General features: G+C 38.0%; 1 long non-coding RNA gene across 1 annotated transcript; it reads right to left on the bottom strand.

Moving 5' to 3' along the window:
• Positions 1 to 3,391: 3,391 nt before the first annotated feature.
• On the bottom strand, positions 3,392 to 10,228 carry LOC125935392 (uncharacterized). The gene is made up of 3 exons (XR_007461659.1): positions 9,916 to 10,228; positions 8,555 to 8,667; positions 3,392 to 3,564 (listed from the first exon to the last, which is right to left on the bottom strand). It is a non-coding gene; the product is annotated as an uncharacterized LOC125935392 (long non-coding RNA).
• Positions 10,229 to 12,277: the final 2,049 nt, after the last annotated feature.

Here is a 12,277-nt window from a genome sequence, read left to right as displayed (position 1 = left end):
GAGAATGTGAGTGAGGGAGGAGCAGAGAGAGAGGAGACACAGAATCTGAAGCAGCCTCCAGGCTCTGAGCTATCATCACAGAGCCCATGTGGGGCTTGAACTCATGAATCGTGAGACCATGACCTGAGCCGAAGTCGGACACTTAACCGACTAAGCCACCCAGGTGCCCCCAACATCTGTTAAACTTCAAAATCTCTGATTAAAGATAATATATGAAACAATCATGTATCAATCTGGGAAAGTCACACAAAGCCCTTTTTATGGAACTCACTTGTTCTAAGGTGGTGTTTTAGGGTGTGGCCCATTGATGTTCTAGAAAAAATATAAAGATTATACTTGGTTTCTTCCTGTGAACCTGCATACACACACACACACACACACACACACATAAATGGGTCTGAATGGAAAAAATAGGGTCATATGGAATAGACAGAATTCAAACTACCCAGGAATTTTTCATTCATTTACTACAGATGTATTATCTGTAGTACATACAGATATATGTCTGTTTACTTGCAGATCACTGGGCCCACGCACTTCCATTAAATTTACAGAACTTCTAAGTGATTTAGTCAGCCAGAGAAAGACAAATACCATATGATTTCACTCATACATGGAATTTAAGAAACAAAATAGACGAATGTAGGGGAAGGGGGAGAAAAAGAGAGAGGGAAGCAAACCATAAGAGACTCTTTTTTAAAAAAAATTTTTTAAGGTTTATTTATTTTTGAGAGAGAGAGAGACAGAGCATGAATGGGGGAGGGTCAGAGAGAGAGGGGACACAGAATCTGAAGCAGGCTCCAGGTTCTGAGCTGTCAGCACAGAGCCTGAAGCGGGGCTTGAACTCATGGACCGTGAGATCATGACCTGAGCCGAAGTCAGACACTCAACTGAGCCACCCAGGTGCCCCCAAGAGACTCTTAAGAACAAACTGAGGGTTGATGGAGGGAGGTGGGGGGGATGGGCTAGATGGGTGATGGATACTAAGGAAGGCACTTGTTGTGATGAGCACTGGGTGTTGTATGTAAGTGAGGAATCACTAAATTCTACTGAAACCAATTCTACTCCTGCACTGTAGGTTAACTAAAATTTAAATAAGCACTTAAAAAAAGAAAAGATTTACAGCACTGACATGCTTCCTCTCCTCTTTGCAACTTCATGAATATTATCCCTCTTTCTAATTACACTTCTATCCATGATCTACTTCATACTTTGCAGCAGTTGGTCGACAGAGGACACTTGTCAGAGTCCTACAGATTTTTCTATGAGAAAAATCAGTCAAAGCAAATAGAAAGGAAGACATCATGAATTTACTTCATTATAGCCTTGAAGCCTACTTTTCCTTTAGGCCCCATTTGTTATTTATGATTAAGCCAAGTTACAGATGGAAATTGCCTCTCTCTCTCTGCCTTTCTTTCATTTGTCTTTCACCTAGAAATACCTGGATAAAGACTGGGCTCATCATCCCATTGATCAGCTTACTGTACATGTTTGAATTTCACTTACAAATGTCTGACTGAGACATAATGAAGAAAAAAGTGAATATATGGTATGGTGGAGCTAATGATAAGCCACTGTCACACTTCTACTGATTTTTGTTTATGAGACAAAAGTAGCTCCTTTGTGATGTGGAACTAACAAAAGGGTGATTCAGCTAGAACCATAGTCTCGCCTGCCTTACCTCTGGTGGTGGGCCTACATGAATGATAGATAGCTCTGGTCAATGCCCTAATTAGGAGACTATCTTCATTTTAGAAGGATACTATGTCTCTAATTACACTAATATGCAACAGAGGCTTCAGAGTGAGTTTCATAAGGATGAAACTTACTAACAGGCAGAATTGAAGACATTTTTTTCATTCTGGCATGTCTCCAAAGGCCAAGATTGTACTAATTAAAGTACAGAGGAGAGAATGACCCCAGACCTAAGAGCTTATTTTGCTTATTTTCAATATCTTACTGACATGGAGATTGTAGGCTGTGTGTGTGTGTGTGTGTGTGTGTGTTTCTTGGTAACTATGGCAACATCCCCATTTTTGTTGGCTCTCCTGGCACTCTTATAGGATTATCTGTTTCATGCCTCCTCAGTACGTTCCTTTTATATTTTACTTCCACATCTTAAATAAAACATTCAATTAATTCAAATGTGAATTCAAAACCAGTTACATTGCATTCTTTGTTGCACCCAAGCCAGTACTTCAGTAGCTTAATTTATAGAGAAGTGACCAAGTAGGTAAATATATGATAGGCACCTAGACACTCTGTGTCTTATTGTTTTACTGCAACTCTTAGAGCATGGGTACCTCTACAGTAGAGCCTATTTTAGCAGGATTTATTCAATTATAAGAGAAAAGAATGATCTACTCTAAAAGCGATGGGTACTTCCAATGGTGGTTGAAGAATTTGAGAAAGAAACATTTCCAGCAATATAAAACCTATCCATTCATTGCCTTCCTCACATAAGTGAATTTGTTTTCTTAGAAGAAGATGTGGGACACCATTCTTGTGCTCATGAAAACACTCAACAGAAACCTGTGTCTGTATCCTGGGGTGCAATCATGGGGTTTTTATATTATCCTCAAGGTTTGGGCCAGAAATGATCAGGAACAATTATCAAACAGAGTCTTGCCCACTCATTCACAAATAGACTATCAAGAATGAGAGGCAGATTACTTTTTTCCTGTGAAGCAATAAGATTTTTCACCAAAGTGTTCAGGAAAACACCCATTTAATTCTTGTGAAAGTAGTCTGAATCTTTTCTTTCATTGCAGAGGTAAGATTGATATAGCATGGACTTTGGAGCCCAATTCTCTGGCCTAAACCCCAGCTCTTTTATTGGCTGGGTACGACACTTAAACCTCTCTGTGCCTCAGTTTCCTCATCAGTAACATGAAGATAAAAATAATGGCTCCTGTCTCAGGAGCCTTGTGGGGATTAAGTGAGTTAACACAGGAAAAGATTTAGGGGCCTGGCACATGAAAAGCACTCTGTGTTAGGCATTATTATTTGTTTATAAATACCATTAAATTTTTCTTTATTCAAATAATAAGAATTATTCACTAGACCTAAAATCATGTTCCTTATTTTGGGTGTTTATTTTTTCTCTCAATAGTGTATTATTAAAAAGAAGGCAAAAATTATCATTACTCAATTTGAATAAACCCACTATGAAGAATTTTGAATTTTCATAATTATTATAGGGGAGACTTAGTTCTTCGATAGCACTGGCCTAATCACTCAGTGGAATCCAAAGAGATATCAGAATTTCAGTATTTATGGATATCATCATGACATTTAAAGTCCTCCAATTTTTGTTATTAATTGGAAACTAGAGAAAAAGTCCATTTTAAATGCAAGGACAGAAATTAGAGGTTTTATATATATATTGCTCTCACCATTATGAAACCTGGAGAAATATTTCAAGGACAGTCTACAGCAGCTTTTCCTTGCCCTTGTTAACATCAGGAGCACTCTCCATGGTGTGCTATGTGAAACACTCACAATCTCCAACCCATGTCATCTTTGATAGTGCATATAGGCCACACATACCATCCGGGTCTATATCTGGAGAGCAAAGATGATAACACTTAGGATTTAAGTTTGAAATTTACTTTGTCTTTAATGTTGGCATGGCCATATCTATACGAGACCATCTTCTGTTTCTGACATTGATGATTGTCCCATTTGTGCAATAGTTCTGGGTAAGTGGAAATATGTTTGCTACAACCTACTTGCCCTAACTTGCCTTCCTTCTTGCTATTCTCTGCTCTTACCTGCCTTCCTACAGCTGCCCCCCCCCACCCAATTTTTCTATGAAAACCTGGTAACTGGACTAACAGGAAAGGTTGAAATGGAAAGAAGAATTAATGCTTTTGGAGGCCATAAATACTGAACATGGATTCTATTAAATCAGAATTACTATTTTTAGGAAACCCGGCGATAAGGTCAATTAAAAGTGCTGCTTACCAGAGATTTTTGACTTTATAGACTTATTCTCAACAGTTTGTTTCTTAGAAGTATAATTTGTTTAGGTTGGTAGAATCACTGAGAATGATTCCCTGGCATCAGCATTTGCTAATCATGTCAAAGATGCATCTGATATGTGGCCAAGGCTGTGAACCATTGTTCAACGAAGGTCAGTTTCTCAATGTTTATGTGCGTCAGGATCACCAGGAAGACTTGTTAAAACACAGACTGGGAGCCCCACCCCTATAGTTTCTGACTCAGTGGGTCAGGAGTGAAGCCCTTGTGCCTCTCCCCACCCGAATTTCTTTTATTTTTTTATTTTTTAAATGTTTATTTATTTTTGAGAGAGAGAGACAGAGTGCAAACAGGGGAGTGGCAGAGAGAGAGAGGGAGACACAGAATCCCAAGCAGTCTCCAGGATCTGAGCTGTTAGCACAGAGCCCGATGTAGGGCTCAAACCCATGAACCGTGAGGTCATGACCTAAGCTGAAGTCAGACGCTCAACTGACTGAGCCACCCAGGCACCTTGCTGATGCTGATGCTGCTGGTCTAGGAGCCATCCTTTGAGAACTAGTGATTTATGGTATACAGGGATCCCTTGTCCTAGAAGAGGCCTTTTTACTCCCAAGATCTAGGTAAACATCTTGAGGTTGTCAAAATTCTATGCCCATGATTTTGACAAATTCTGGGGGAGACTTATACCCTCACGTTCCCTCTTGTCTTGCCTTTTGGGGTCCTGCTCCCTCTCACATGGACAACAGTAACTCAGCCTCTTCTTTGAGCTCATCTGTGAGCAAAAGTCAGGAGAAATGTTTCAGGGAACCCTAAGAAGGGCCTACATCACTTTCACTAATCCTCAAGGGTCTCAGCAACAGCCCTTCTCTCTGTTTTTCTACCTTCTATCTCTCTCCCCTCAATGGTCTTCTTTACCCACATATCAGGGGGAAGAAAAGCCCATCCCGGTCCCTGAAAAGTGGCAGAACTATCATGTGCTGTCCTGCAGATTCTTTCCTCTACAAGTCTAACATTATCCCAAAGATGGTTCCCTTCTGGGAGTAATTCTGGTGTCAGATGTTAACATAATAATTACTTTTACTTCATTATTATTAAATACGCATCAAAATGATAACACTCTCTGGACTTATCTACTATTACCATTTCTCTAAGAATCTCAAAGTAAAATCTACATCTTTAGATCTTTGTTCCTGTCATCTTTACTGTTTTTGTTTGGTTTTGGTCTGGAAATTTTATTAGGTGTGTTCATTGTGTGTACTTTTTTCAGGGAGTTCTTTTTGGAGTCTCAGCCTGGTTGGGAGGGCAGGACCAGGAGGTGAGGAGGGATAGGGTAGGGTTAGTGGACTTGCAGGGCCAAGGTAAATTTGAGGGCTGAATTTTTGAAAACTTTGTAAAAAGTGCATTTAACTATCTATTCTAATAACTTTTTATTCTCTTTTTCCTTTCCAGAGTTTGTTCATTGGCTAATTATTGTCACATTAGTTTGGAATGTGTGAAACTCAGTTTCTGCAAGAATGTCACCCTGGATGTGGTTAAAAAACTTTGCAAAAACTGTAGACGGTAAGAGAATATTGATTTTTGCCCACTGTGTCTCTTTCAGTCTTAAATGTCATCATAAAATAAAGAGGAAACTTGATATGAGCTGTGCACTGGTTTATGCTTATTTATAAATCCCCAAGGTTGTTATCATTTTATTGACACAGAGTTCTAGCAATCATTAAATATTTCCCAGAAAATAGCTTCTGGTAACTTTATTTAAGACTAAACCAAGTTTTCATGACCTCTCTTATTGCAAAAATTATATTAGTTCCTTTGTACTTTAGTAGTCATTAAAAAGCTCAGGAAAAAATACTTAGAAAAACTTAGATACCTTTCAGTTATGTTGGCCTCTGTCCTTGGAACACCATTTACCAGAACGATATACAAGCCAGGGAAAGAAAAATATTCGAGGAGTTATCAGAGTTGAAATTACCATTTCATATGTCCCATATTTCAAGAACTATTTGGTTAATCATAGTCTAGTCCATGAAATCTGAGCTTTTTGAATGAAATCTAAGATCTTTTTGTAAGGAATTAATCTTTCGGGAAATAGAGGAATCCATAGAACAAATGGGGGAATCCCTAGAACAAATATTTCTGTATGGAGCCCTGGAACTTTTCAGGTTTTGAAACAAACAAAATAATGGAACAGCCTGAGGAAATCTGGTGTGCGGATTGTAATATCTTATAAAATATTAACTAATTTATTACTAGGAAATATGAGTTGGGACCTTAAAAGATATAATGGAATCTACATTATTTTAATAAATCATCTCTAAAGAAATGGTATTCTTAACAAATATGTTGGTTGGCAAAGAATTCTGTTTTCTTCCACTATCTCACTGCAAATGTGACCTCTTACTTTTTACTTTATTCACCCATCTTCTTTATTAAAGATTTTCAAATTAAAGAATACATGTAACAACGTTACAAATCCTGATTCTGTATTTCCAATTACTACATTAGTAAAAAAATTAGTGTCCTAGTTCACTGCTAAGCCGAGACTCCAGGGTATTGGTGAAAAGAGCCTTATTTGAGTATCTCATCGTTTGAATACTGAATTACATAATGCTTTCCAAAGGAATAGGAATGGTTTTAGAATTTTATAGATCTCTATCTGACTGATCTAGTTTGTCTCACTTTGTACTTTTGGGAACAGGAGCTTTAATCTTTCTTAGTCTAAAAAAAGATTAATATTTTAACATCTTGCATTATAAAATTGGGAACTACTTTCATATCACATAGAAATGTACATTTCTCCATTATTTTGGATGAATGTAAATGTATCTCTGATATAACAGTGCACACATTGCATTCCCTGGAGCTAAAAGTAATTTTTGAGCATTTGAGATCAAATTCATAGGCTTTCTTAGGAAGAAATCCATTGTGGTCTTAGGACATGATCTGTCTTTTGTTAGAATACAAGTTTGGGGAAAAGTTAAGCCTGTCCTAAGCAGCTCTAAAACAAGTGGTAAATTAAAGGAAATATTGACATGATTATCATTCCAATATTGCCAACATTAAAATGCACACAACTGCCTAATAGGTGTTTATAATTATTCCTAATTATTCATAATTTTAAGTCCTGCCTACTTTCCAAAAGGCTTTGAGACTTTTTTATAGCTAAGTGCACACATACACACACACATGTGCACACACAAGCACACCTCTCAACAATTCAAAATTATATTAAAAAATGATCAGAAACCAGGTGGAGAAAAAGGAGAAATGGAACTGAGGTTAAGGTGAGTGCCACAGTTTAACACTAAATGTTAAGCTGGAATTTCTGGCAGGGAAGGAAAAATGGAAAGCACCATAAAATATGGCCCTTTTGCCTTCTAAAATGATGCCTGGTAATTCTGAGAAGAATTTATCATAGGATTCTTCTAAAATACTGAGAAACTGAAAACCTTAACAATGAGACAAACCAGACAATGGCACAAGATTCTGGTTGGTCCGTGTTCCTTTATTTTAAAAAATGTTAAAAAAAATGTTAGGGGCACCTGGGTGGCTCAGTCAGTTGAGTGTAAGACTCCATTTTGGCTCAGGTCATGATCCTACGGTCATGGGATTGAGCCTTGTGTCGGGCTCTGTGCTGAGCACTGACCCTGCTTGGGATTCTCTCTTTCTCTCTCTCTGTCTCTCTCTCTCTCTCCTTCTGCCCCTCTCTCCTGCTTGTGTTCTCTTTCTCATTCTCTCTAATAAAAAAAAAATGTAGGGGCACCTGGGTGGCTCAGTCAGTTAAGCATCCAACTTCAGCTCAGGTCATGATCTCATGATTCATGGGTTCAAGCCCTCTGTTGGCTCTGTGATGACAGCTCAGAGCCTGAAGCCTCCTTTGGATTCTGTGTCTGCCTCTCTCTCTGCCCCTTCCTGCTTGTGCTCTGTCTCTGTCTCTCTCTCTCTCAAAAATAAACATTAAAAAATTTTAATAAAAAATTTTAAATAAGTCACCATCAATAGAATTTCCATTCTTCCTTCATGCTACCACTGTTCCCTTGTGATGACTACACTTCTTTTCCTGTCTGTTGAAATATTATGTTTTTATTGGATCTGAGGAATTTTTAGAGGCATAAAGGTAGAGGAGTAGTTTGACAAGAAGGAGCTTCTTTGCCAGGGCATTATGTTAACTTGTGCTATGAGAATACATGAAACATGTCCTTCTCTCACTTCTTCATGTAGAGCGGGGTTGGAAACATTTTTCTGTAAAGGGAAAGAGAATAAATATTTTGGGCTTTGCAGGTCATATGTGTTTGTTGCAACTCCTCAGCTGTGCCCTTGAAGCATGAAAGTGAACAGGCATGACTGTGTTCCAATAAAACTTTATTTATGGACAGTAAGTATCCCAGTAGAACTGAACACACCCTTTCCTTCAGAATGCAGCTGGTCTTCAACTTCAGATATTCTTACTATTCCTCACTAATGTGACAGATTTTTAAAATGTACTTGTTATTCTCAAATTTGATGCTATCTTTCCCCTTGAGAAACATAAAGTACCAGTCAAGGTTATTTTAAAGACTTTTCATGTGCTTACCATGCTTAGGATATAGGCTCCACTTATTCACTCCACATAATCTGGGGTCTTGTCTTTTCCTTTTTTTTAGGTTGAAAATTCTCCATCTTTATGGCTGCACCATCACTTCTGACCTGTGTAAAATAAAAGAGGCTTATAAAAGAGTCAAAGTATTTCATGACACTTCTGCCCTTACATGCTAATGTTTTCAGGAAAATAGAATTTCTAGCAATAGTCAATGAAAATATTCGAAGTAAAATATGCCCAGAAAATTCTCCCACTTAAAGTGAGATATAAATTATTTTTGAGCTAAGGTGGAGATAGATAATCAAGGAATAATTCCATGTGAAGTGGTGGCATCTCATCAAAAATAATACACTTTTGTATGCCACACAATTATACCCCCCGTAATAATAAAGTAAAAAAGTACAAAATTTTAAATATTGGTATTTTTCTTGCTTGTATTATTCATTTATAATGTATAATTATAATTTATGATGTATTTAATTAATTGCAATCCCAACCTTCTGGGAGGGATATTTTCTCTTTCATATCTCATACATATTTAATTGTATGCACCATTGTTTTATATGTAATACAGCAATGCCAAATGTGTTGATTTCTTTAGGACTTGTGTCAGGGCGTTGTGGTGGCTTCCGAGGGGCCCATGTATCCCACGGGATCCTTTCACAAACTCCAGACGAGGCCATGCCCTTTGACTTGAGTCTCTATAGAGAGTATTTCATGCCAGGGAAGTAGTTGTGCATGGCTTTGGCTGGGTTACCTGGACACTGGGATGAGGATTCATGTGCATGTGGAAGGCAAGGGAAGTGGGGTGGGTAGAACTGTGAAGGGAAGGAGGATAAGCAACGGTGCAACACTGACACCAAGCAGTGTCACCCAGTGGGGGACTTTGTCTCCGTCCCAATGCTGAAGGTTGTGCAGGTCAACTCGGAGCTGTTCTACATAGAGAGTGAGGGGCCTTGAACACCACTACTTTCAGAGAAGATACAAATTTCCCAGGCACCTACAGCTCTGTAGACACACAAGCCAAGCAAACTCTAGCAGCCTGAGGGCAGTCCTCCAACATGTGACACAGGGGCTGGCTGTGAACATGCCCAGGGGAATCTAAGGGGATGGGGCAGAGCAAGACAGCATTTGCTACTTGCACTATGGGGGGAAACATGCAGCAAACTTGAATAAGATGATCTGGGTTTGAATGCTAGTTTTAGTAGCTGTGTGATTTTAGTCCTGTGATCACTTTGTCTGAGATTTAATTTTCTTGTCTCTAAAATTTGGAAGTCTAACCTCGTGAAGGATATGTAAAGGATGAAATATGATTGCATGGTGAGGACTCTTATTGCGAGATGAGGACTACTTACCTTTCCTTTGAGTCTGGGTTGGCCTTAGTGATTAGCTTGGTGAATAGAAGGTGGCTGAACTAATATTCTAAGACTTCTAAGGCTAGATGAAAGAAGGCTTGCAGCTTTGGCCCAAGACTCTTTGAATGCTCATTCCTGGGAGTCCTGAGGTACCATGTAAGAAGTCCAACTATCTTGAGGGAGAGACCATGTGAAGAGTCCCTGAAACCCTATGAAAGTAAAAGTTGGGTTAGAATTGGAAAATTCATCAATATAAGATCACATCACATTAACAAGATAAAGGAGAACAAAAAACCACTATCATCTAAGTAGATGCTGGATGCATCTAACAAAATGTAAAATCCACCCATGATAAATATTTTCAGCAATGTAGAAATAGAGGAAAAATTCCTAAGCCCTATAAAGAACATCTACAAAAAAAAAAAAAAACCCTACAGTTAACATTATAATTAACAGTGGAAGAGTGAATGATTCCCCCCCTGTGATTAGGTACAAAGCAACGAGATCTGTTCTTACTACTGTAATTCTACATTGTACTAGAAGTACAAACCAGTGCAATAAAGTAAGGAAAAAAAACCACATACAAATTGGAAATGAAGAAGTAAAACTATCCTCTTATTCCCATAGAAGAAGCATAGCATATGGAGAAAATGCTAAGAATTCTACCAAACAGTGACCAGAACTAATTAGTGAATTTAGCAAGGTCTCAGAATACAAGTTTGTGATAATTCCAAAATCAATTGCATTTTATATGCTGGCAACAAATAAACAAGAGATATATCATATTCTCTGATAGGCAGACTTAATATTCAGATATCAGTTATCCTAAAATTGACTTACAAGATTCAAACACAACCACAATGCCAGATATATATGTATAAATTGAAAAACTGATCTTAAAATTTATATAGAAATCCCTAAGACCAGGAATATCCAAAACAAATTTGAAAAAGAATAACAAAGCCAGAGGACTTATACTACATGATTTTGAGACTTGCAATGTGATCAAGACCATATGGTATTGGTGAAAGGGTAAATGTACAAACCAATAGGATAGGATAAAAAGTCCAGAAATAGACCCATACATGTATGGTCATTTGATTTCTGACAAAGGTGATTCAATGGGGAGAGGATTACTTTTTTCAAAAAGTAGTGCTGGAAGACCTGGATGCCCATATAGGAAGAAATAAACTTCAACTTTAAACTCATCCCGTACACAAAATTAACTTGAAATGGATCATAGATGCAACAGTAAATGAGAAATCTGTATTTCTAGGAGGAAACATAAATATCTTTGCAACTCTAGGTAGATAGAGGTTTGTTGGATGGGTCACAAAAATATAAATACAAAATACAATATTGATACATTGGATTTTATCAAAACTAAAACCATCTGCCCTTCAAAAGACACCATCAAGAAAACGAAAAGGCAAAGCACAGAATGGGAGAAGATTTTCAAAGTACATTTAAATGACAGAGGACTTGTTTCCAGAACACAGAAAGAACATGTACAACTCAGTAAGATGGCAACCTAATAAAAAATGGGCACATGATCTGAACAGACATTTCATTAAAGAAGATACAAGAATGGGTGATAAGCATATGAAAAGTTATGCAATATCACAGTCATCAGAGAAATGCAAATTTAAAAAATGCTTTTTCAACGTTTATTTTTGAGAGAGAGAGACAGAGTGCGAGTGGGAGAGGAGCAGAGAGAGAGAGGGAGACACAGAAGCCAAAGCAGGCTCCAGGCTCCGAGCTGTCAGCACAGAGCCCGACATGGGGCTTGAACCCACAAGCTGTGAGCTCATGACCTGAGCTGAAGTCAGCCGCTTAACTGACTGAGCCAACCAGGTGCCCCGAGAAATCCAAATTAAAAGCACAATGGGATACCAGTACACATCCCATAGAACGGCTAAATTTGAAAAGACTGATAGCATTAAGGGTTGGCAAGAATATGGAGCAACTAGAACTCTCTTATACTGCTGGTGGGAATGTAAAATTCCAATCACTTTGGAAAACACTTAGTCAGTTGCTTGTAAAGTTCAACATAAACCTACCATGTGATCCAGAAATCTCACTCCCAGGAATTTACCCAAGGGAAATGGACACCTATGTTTCTTCTTACAAAGATTTGTACAGGGATAGTTACAGCAGCTTTATTCATAATAGTCAAAATCTGGAACTATACCAAATATCAATCATCAAAATAATGGATAAAACACAATGTGGTGTATTTGTATAATGCAATCCTATGCATTACCAGAAAGGAATGAATTACTGAAATATGAAACAATATGGACGAACCTAAAATAATTATGCTGAGCAAAAGAAGCCAGGCATGTTAGAGTACATGCTGAAT

This window comes from Panthera uncia, chromosome D4 (assembly GCF_023721935.1).
Source record: "Panthera uncia isolate 11264 chromosome D4, Puncia_PCG_1.0, whole genome shotgun sequence".
Classification (NCBI taxonomy): Eukaryota; Metazoa; Chordata; class Mammalia; order Carnivora; family Felidae; genus Panthera; species Panthera uncia.
This window is presented reverse-complemented; position numbering and strand designations above follow the sequence as displayed.